Source organism: Myodes glareolus, chromosome 4 (assembly GCF_982192425.1).
Source record: "Myodes glareolus chromosome 4, mMyoGla1.1, whole genome shotgun sequence".
NCBI classification, from domain to species: Eukaryota; Metazoa; Chordata; class Mammalia; order Rodentia; family Cricetidae; genus Myodes; species Myodes glareolus.
Window position 1 is genome coordinate 48,627,296 of NC_142029.1, and position 9,763 is coordinate 48,637,058.

Consider the following 9,763-nt stretch of genomic DNA (forward strand, 5'->3'; position numbering starts at 1 on the left):
GTGTTGTATTTTGTCAAAGGCTTTTTCAGCATCTAATAAAATGGTCATGTGATTTTTTATTAGTTTTATTAGGATTTGGTTTGCAAGTATGCTATTGAGTATTTTTATGTCAATGTTCATGAGGGAAATTGGTCCGTAATTCTCTTTATTGAATCTTTGTGTGGTCTGGGTACCAAGCAGACTGTGATCTCATAAATGAATTTGACAATGTTCCTTCTGTTTCTATTTTGTGGAGTAATTTGAAGAATATTGGTATTAGTTCTTCCTTGAAAGTCTGGTAGAATTCTGTGCTAAAACCTTCTGGCCCTGGGCTTTTTGTTGTTGAGAGACATATAGTGACTGCTTATATTTCCTTGGAGACTATAGGTCTATTTAAATTGTTCATATGGTCTTTAGTTCACTTCGGTAAATGATATGTATTGAGAAAATTGTCTTTCTTTTGTATTTTAGATTTTCCAATTTGGTGGAGTTCCATCTTTTAAAATATTACTTAATTTTTTAGATTTCCTTGGTGGCTTGTTATGTTTCCCTTTTTATTTCTGATTTTGTTAATTTGGATATTATCTCTTTTAGTTAGTGCTTTAGTTATATTTAGATAAGGGTTTGTCTATCGTGTTGATTTTCTTAATGAACCAAGCTCTTTGTTTCATTGAATCTTCGTGTTGTTATCTTTGTTTTTATTTTATTGATTTCAATCCTTAGACTGATTATTCCCTGCTGTCTACTCTTCTTGGGTGTGCTTGTTTCCTTTTGTTCTAGAGCTTTTGGGTGTGCTGTTAAATTGATAGTATGATACCTCTTCTGTTATTTCTGTATGCAGGCACTTAGTGCTATGAAGTTTCTACCTAGTACCACCTCAATTGTGTCCTGTAAGTCTGGGTATGTTGTGCTTTAATTTTCAGTGAATTCTAAGAAGTCTCTCATTTCTTTCTTTATTTCTGCCTTGACCCAGTAGTCATTCAGTAGTGAGATGTTCAGTTTCCACAAGTTTATAGGCTTTCTGTTGTTTCTGTGGTTAACCATGGTGATACGATAGGAGGTGGGGTTATTTCAATTTTCTTGTGTTTGTTGAGACTTGTTTTATGTCAAAGTATGTGGTCAGTTTTGAAGAAAGTTCTTTGAGATGATGAAAAAAGATACATTCTTTTGTGTTTGAGTGAAATGTTCTGTAGATATCTGTTAGATCCATTTAAGTCTGTCAGCTAACAGCTGACGTCTGTTAGCTCCAATATTTTTAATTAATTAATTAATTAATTTATAAAATTTTGTACTTCCTCCCCTCCTCCCAGTACCCTCCACTCCCCCACTCATTCTGCCCCTCCCTCTCCAGTCCTAAGAGCAGTCAGGGTTTCCTGCCCTGTTGGAAGTCCAAAATCCTCCCCCCTCCCTCCAAGTCTAGGAAGATGAGCATCCAAACAGACTATGCTCCCAAAAACCCAGTATGTGCAGTAGAATCAAAACCCAGTGCCATTGTCCTTGGCTTCTCAGTCAGCCCTCATTGTCAGCCACATTCAGAGAGTCCAGTTTGATCACATGCTCCATCAGTCCCAGTCCAGCTGGCCTTGCTGAGCTCCCAGTAGATCAGTCCCTCTGTCTCAGTGGGTGGACACACCCCTCACGGTCCTGACTTCCTTGCTCATGTTCTCCCTCCTTCTGTTCCTCATTTGGACATTGGGAGCTCAGTCCAGTGCTCCAGTGTGGGTCTCTGTCTCTATCTCCATCCATTGCCAGATGAAGATTCTATGGTGATATGCAAGATATTCATCAGTGTGGCTATAGGATAAGGCCAGTTCAGTTCTATGTTTAGTTTCTGTCTGGATGAGTTGCCCATTGGTGAGAGAGGGATACTGAACTAACCCCACTATTAATGTGTGAGGGTCAATGAATGATTTAAGCTTTAGAATTGTTCCTTATACAAATGTGGGTGCTCTTGCATTTGGAACAGAGATGTTCAGAATTGAGATGTCATCTTGGTGGATTTTTTTTTTCATTTGATGAGTATAAAGTGTCTTTCCTTGTCTCTTCTGACTAATTTTGGTGAGAAATCTTTGGTTAGAAATTTTGTTAGATATTAGAATGGCTACATTAACTTATTTTATAGGTCCATTGTGGGAACCCACAGAAGTAAATCTGTTCCACCTTGACTAAAGATCAGAGAGTTCAGAACTATTCTTGATCCTTCAAGGTTATACGACAGGAGTCTTGACCTAAGGTATAGCTACTAACAGGATGTTTTGACTTAGGATGTAGTTACTTGATGTTTTGATATTAAGAGGGTAATTACTTTGGGGTTTTTTTTGTATCTTGGTAAAGAAGTCTTCTGCCTTCCTCCTCTTTTTTGAATTGGGGTATAAAGAGGTTACGAGAAATAAACATGAGGCTAATCACCGTATTCAATGGATGCCCACCCAACTCTGTCTGTTGTCTCTTGTCTATTTCTTTCTCAGTCCTCACACTTTCCCTCAAGCACAGATAAATATGTTGGACAAAACCCCAACAGTCCATTTGCTTGGCAAATCCTTTTCTAACCAGTTTACTCTGAGGTAATATCTATACTTGATGTTGAGATTTGTTTCTTAAATGCAGCAGAAAAACATCCGGTTTTTGCATCCGTTCTGTTAGTCTGTATCTTTTTGTTGGGGAACTGAGTTCATTGATAATGAGAGATATTAATGACCAATGATTATTAATTCCTGTCATTTTGTTGTTGTTGGTGGTGGTGGTGTGTATGTTTTCCTTTTGGGGGGGGGTTGTTGGTGTGAGATTAATTATTTCCTGTGTTTTCACGGATGCAGTTAACTTCCTTAAACTGAAGTTTTCTTTCTAGTATTTTCTATAGGGCAGAATTTGTAGGTAGATATTGTTTGGATTTGACTTTAACATGGACTATCTTGCTTTCTCCATCTATAGTAATTGAAAATTTTGGGGGTTATAGTAGTTTGGGTTGGCATCTGTGGTCCCTTAGAGTTTTCAGAACATCTGTATGTGCCCTTCTGGCATTTAGACTTTCTTTGAGAACTTAGGTATAATTTTAATAGGTCTATCTTTATATATATATATATATATATATATATATATATATATATATATATATATATATATTCTTTTTTCCTTTGCAGCTTTTAATATCCTTTCTTTGTTCTGTATGTTTAGTGTTTTGATTATTATGTGATGAGGAGATATTCTTTTCTGGTTCAATCTATTTGGTGTTCTGTTTGCTTCTTGCACTTTTATAGGCATCTTGATGTAGAATTCCCCTCTTTATGCTGTAAATATCATTGGTTAATAAAGGAACTGCTTTGGGCCTATAGCAGAGCTATAGGCGAACAGAGGGAAAGCTAGGCAGGGAAAGCTAGGCTGAATGCTGGGAGAAAAAAGGCAGAGTCAAGGAGATGCCATGTAGTTCCACTGGAGACAGACGCCGGAACGTTAGTGGGTAAGCCACAGTCACGTGGTGATGCACAGAATAATAGAAATGGGTTAAATTAATATGTAAGAGTTAGCCAATAAGAAGCTAGAGCTAATGGCGAAGCAGTGATTTAATTAATATAGTTTCTGTGTGATTATTTTGGAGTCAAGCAGCCAGAACAACCAAGTGGCCTCATTACAATAGCATCTCCTTTTTTAGGTTAGGAAATTGTCTTTTCAATGATCTTGTTGAAAATATTTTCTTTGTCTTTGAGCTGGGATTTTTATCCTTCTATTCTAGTTATTCTTGGGTTTGGTCTTTTCAGAGTGTCCCAGGTTTTCTTGATGTCTTGTGTCAGGAATTTTTTAGTTTAACATTTTATTTGACCAATGTATCTATTTCTTGTATCTATATCATATTTTCAATGCCTAAAATTCTCTCTTCCTTCTCTTGTATTGGTAATACCTGTGTCTATAATTCCTGTTAACTTACCTAGATTTTCCATTTCCAGAATTCTCTCAGTTTAAGTTTTCTTCATTGTTTCTATTTTCATTTCCAGGTCTTGAACATTTCTATCTGTCTCCTTTAACTGTTTTCCATTAGCATTCTTTAAGGGATTTATTCATTTCCTCCAACTTTTTGATTGTCCTTTCCTTGATTTCTTTAAGGGTTTTATTCATTTCTTCTTTAAGGATGTCTATCATCTTCTTCGAATTGGTTTTAAAGTCTTTTTCTTGTGCTTCAGCTATGTTGGAATTTTCAGTGCTTGCTGTAATAGGATACCTGGGTTCAGGCAGGGACATATTGTCCTGCTTGTTGTTGTTTGCACTTTTAGGGATGATGTCTAAGTATCTGGGTTTGGGTGTCATATGTCTAGGTGCCAATTTTTAAGTTTGTCTTTGTTGGATGGTTATTTTGTTCCTTGGTTTCTGTTTCCTCTTTGGTTTTCTGGTCTTTCTTGATTTGATTTCCAGTAGCCCCTGTGTTGCTTCTGGTCCAGCAGAGTTGGAGGCTGGATTTCTAGCAGCTAGCATGTCCTCTAGTCAAACAGAAGGTTTCTGTTCTTTGTTTCTTCTGGCTGGTGTGCTCTCTCCTTCTGTCTGGCATGTCTTGTACCTGAAAATTGGATATCCTCTGGAGTTGGAGGAGTGAGCATTGCAGCAAGGGTGGGGGCATAACAGCAGGGGTGGGCGGTGGAGGTAGAAAGAGATTGTAGCAAATTGCATCTAGTGGGAACCACATTAGAGGTGTGGGAGAGTTCCACTGGCAGGTGGGCCCTTACCTGTTCTGACTGGCCTGGCCTACAAGTTCCTATAAAATCTTAAATAATGACTATGTTTTGACAAACTGGCAAAATTCCAGGAAACTGTACACCCAATTCTCATAAGCTGTCATAAGCAAGGTCTAATACAGCATTCCTGACCAGCATTCCTCAAATGGCAGAAAAACTGAGGTTGAAGGGTTCTCAGCAATGGCATGGCTCGATTAATATTTCCTATAGATGGGGAAAGCTCAGGTTTGGACTAACTCAAAACTGCACTTACGGTTGCTGACTGGGGGAAAAAAAACCCAACTGCTCCTGCAACCAGTCCAGTATGAAGTGATCTGTATCTGGGATCTCAGTGAAGAATGCCAATAGCAGCAGTATAGAGAAGCTTGAGAACAACAGATTCTCAGGTCCTGCACCAGTCCTGTGCTGGGTCTAGAAAGCAAACACTTCAAGCTAATCTTCTGCACATCAAAGCTTGACTTGCAAAGCAGTAGTTCCAATGCAGACGATCCACTAGACTCACATGGAGTATTTAACTGATGTCCCCATACCCGAATGCCAGCCTCAGAAATTACATAACAGGATGGGCTGGAGCCCAAGCATGGGTGTCCTTTTCAAAGAGGTAAAAATGGTTACGCTGTAGAGTCTAGCAGGTCTTAGCTGTGCCACTTGTCCTCCATGCTGCCTGAAACACTGAGGTCAACTTTCCCAGAGAATGTGAGTGAGAATAAAAGTGACCATGCCGGGTGGTGACTCATTGGATTCCCTAGAACCTAGAGTCCCAAGACCTGAATGAAGCCATAGTTCTCAGAAGCATGGTCACTTGAAACTTCTCTATCATCCTGTTCCTCAGAGGAAATGGCAGCCCTGGGGAAGCCTGCAGAGGCAGCAAGCTGTCTCATGTAATATTTATGCTGCCGCCTCTGCTTTACTTCTTCCTTTCTTTGCTCTAGAGAGACAGAATCTAAGGTGTCACCGCCACATAAAAGCAACAATATTATGGCTGCCCTCTTCCTTCCCACCCCATTCTCAAAGCTCCTACAGACGTGATTTGGTCTTTTCAGATTTAAAGTTCTTTATAAAAATACTCAGCAAATACTTCAGCAAAAATAAATGTCCCTAAATAGCCACTCTATGCAGTAGAAGTCATGATCACCCGTGTTCCTCCTAAAAGCCTAAAATAGAGCCCGCACTTGCAGCTCCCTCCGAGGAGCATCCTTGCTTAGCTAGCCTAGTTAGAAGCTGTGAGCTTGTGCTTTTGGGTCCTGTAAAAGCCCTGTGTCTTTTTTAAAAATAATCTTGTTTAAAAACCCTGATTCACCCAAAGGAGGTTTAGAATATGCAAATCTCTAGGAACTGGGAGTCAAGCACTGAACTGTCTGGAGACGCAGCCCTGGGCTTGGGTTCCCAGGGAAGACTGTGTGGCTGGGGATGGGGCTAGGCCTTCCCAGAAGCTCCTGCCTTCAGGCTTCATGTCCCTGCAAAATGGAGTCTGACACATCGAGGTTCTCCAGAGACCCCTTATTCCTGCCCTCACATTTTAATCACTCCTTTTAGAGCAGGTATGGAGGATAGATCTTGCATTTTGATCCAGTTTCTGCCAGGAACTGGGCCATGATCTTGAACTGATGGTGCTTGCAGCACAGCAGGCTTATGGGTCTAGCTGGTGTGTAGAGAGTCAAATGCTACTGACTTCCGTCCAGAGACTAAAGAACTCAGCGAACTGAGCATAATGGCAATGTCTGTAATCCCAGCACCCAGGAAGCTGAGGCAGGAAGATTGCCATGATCTCCACTACGAGATCCTGTATTTAAAACAAACAAACAAACAAACAAACTTTCCACCCATGGACATGACCAAAGGAAGCATCTATCTCAATTACTTTTTCCATCACTACAATGAAACACCATGACCAAGGCAATTTGTAGGAGGGAAGATTTATTTGCGGGTTAGCGGTCTGTCACCAGCAGGTCAGGAAAGTATGACAGCAGACATGCATGAAGGATAGAGCTGGCAGCTAGGGGCTCACTTCTCAAACCATAAAGAGAAAGCAGAGGAAAAAAACCTAGGAATAGCACATGACTTTGAAAGCTCAGATCCCACCTCTAGTGGCCTACTTCCTCCAGCAAGGCCACACCTCCTAAACCTATCCAAACAGGGTCACCAACTGCGGCCAAGCATTTAAATGCCTGCCTGAGAACATGAGGACATCTTATTCAAACTACCAAAGCATTGTTGAAGTCTCTCATCTCACTGATGGTGTGTCACAGTCAGTCTCCTAAGGAGCAGAGCAACTTCAGAAGCTCTTAAACCTACTGCTGAGCTTCCAAACCTCCCCCAGGAGAGTCTGGGGAGTCATTCTCAGCAGCGGGAACAGCCACCAACCATACAGTAAGGTGAGATTCAAATACCAGCTGCCCCAGAGAGTTTGTGCTTGTCTCTGCGAAGAAGTTGGATGTAGCCATGTAAGCAAGGCCACACAGGTGGATGGGAGAGTTGTGGAACCAAAGAGAGCTTTGTGGGGAGAAGAGTCTCAAAGATGAGGTGTCCACTTAACTGTGAAACAGATCTTTAGTGGTAGCGTGAAAAAGACACTGCCATAGTTATTTTGAACAATATGGGGAAATCAAAGTGATTAACGATGCAACTCACCAAGGCAGTGGGAAGAAGAGAGTCTGCTTTTGTACCTTTGAAGACCATGACTATCTGGACAGGACTATCATTCAGATAAATACCTTTCTGTCCAATTTGCTTTCTATTGTGATAAACACCATGGCCAAAGGCAACTCAGGGAAGGAAGGGTTTATTTCATCTTACAGCTTGCAACTATAAGGAAGGGCAGGGCAGGCACTAAAACAGAAGCCATGGAGGAAGGTGCTTATTGTCTTCACCCCATGACTTCCTTGGTTTGCTTTCCTGACTTTATCATTCCACCAAAATTAATGAATCACTCCTGGGTTGTTGGATATTTGTTGTTCATATTTTTCTCTAAGGAATAATCATGAACTGTTTATCTAAAGTTATTGCTGTTTCCAGAGTCTAAGAAATATGAGTTATTTCCTTTGAACCATCAGAAGACTATTGGAACAGAAACAATACTGTAACCAGAAAGCAGCATTTTCCCACTCATGCTACAATAAAGAACATCTTTTACTATACTTCTATACTCTCTGGATATTTTAGGACTTAAAAATTTTATTTCATGAGCTGACAAAATGGCTCAGCAGGTCAAAACACTTGATGGCAAGACTGGCTATCTGAACTTTGTTGTGAAATATCATTTTAACAGGGCAAAGATGTGTTACATTTATTTATGCTGCAGAATATTACTTGAATTGTGCAAATGTGTGTTAATTTTGTTTATGCTGCATTTAGTTATGTAAAGATGTGCTACATTTGCTTCATCTTGCCTGTGAAAGGCACCTGATTGGTCTAATAAAAAGCTGAAAGGACAATAGCTAAACAAGAAAAGAATAAGTGGGGCTGGCAGAAAGAAAGAGGAAGGAGAGAAGAAGGAGAGAACAAGAGACATGCCTTGGGCAAGAAGTCTGGCAGATGACAGACAGACAGACAGACAGACAGAGAAGCAGTGAAAGTAAGATATACAGAAGTTTTTTTAAAACAAGTTATAAGCCTGGGAGGCAAAGGTAGATAAAGAGAAGCTAACTTCAGTTAAAAGAACTAGCCAGAAATGTGCCTAAGCTAGGCCAAGCATTCAAAACTAAAAGTCTCTGGGTCATGATTTGGGAGCTGGTTGGTGGCCCTAAGGAAAAAAACCGATACAGAGTTTGATGCCTGGGTCCCACGTCAAGGTAGAAGGAAATGACCAACTCCCTATGTCCTCTGACCTCTGCAGATGCACCGGAACCTAATCACATATGTACACACACACCATACACATATACTATTGATAAATAAAGTAGTTCTCGTGTAGAGGATCTGAGTATGATACTCAGCGCCAATGTCCAGGGGCTCACAACCACCTGTGACTCCAGGGCCAGGGCAGTTAACACCCCCTCTTCTGGCCTCCCACATACTCATGTATGAGCTCTTTCTGTGTGACTCTCTCTCTCTCTGTCTCTCTCTCTCTCTCCCTTCCTCCCTCCCTCTTCTTCTCCCACTCCCTCTCACACACACTTAAATAAAAATAAAAACCGATATTTAAAAAAAATGCTCCATTAACGTAGTCACTAAAAAACAAACAAATGAAAACACACTTGCTCAGTCTCAGACTCTGAGCATTTCCGTGACCCTCCCTTCAGCTAGAATGGCCATTCTAAATCAGCGAGGCTTAAGGGTTCACACTCGCGCCGATATTTACATTTTCATTCATTTATCCTCCATTAAAAAAAAAAAACTGTGACAGAGTTGGAACTAGAAAAAAAAATCACTCTATACCCCCTTTCAAGACTCACCTATGAGTCTTTTGCCTGCATTCCATTCTTCGTTGTCACCAGGATTGCCCGCTCTTGGTGTCCTGTTTGGAAGCCGCGCTATGCCCCCGCTCACAGCTGCCTACAATCGCCCCTGTATACATAGAGACATCAGTGGAAACACGCCGCTTTTTCCTTTTGAGTTTTAATCACCTTGCTTTAATATTATCCCAAGGCCACCAATTTTCCTGCTAATTTCATGGTTCCCTTTTCCTTTAAACTGAGTAATATTCCATTGCTTAATTAATTGGTGTGATATTTTTATTTGTGAGTTCAATAGAAACATTGCATTTCATTATGAAGAGTGAAAAGCTGATTTCATACTTCATAGGACACAGTGTTCCACCATGTTTACGCTGGCTTGTGGAAGTCTAGTATTTCTTCTGTGAGACTGGGATTTTTGCCTATTTTTACATTATTTAAAAAAGTGTCATACAGTAAATTCACAAGAGTTTAGGAGAAAAAAGGTTTTCTCATATTCATAATAATTTCAAGCTGTCAAAGGTCTAATCCTCCACAGCATGTTTTCACCAATGGAGTTTTGATGGAATGCATCCTCTTTCACACAGTTTGTTAGTCCGACTTCTCATTACATTGACAAATGCTGCAAAGGAAAGAGTCCCTAGCCTGTGATAGCAGAGGTTAGCGTGC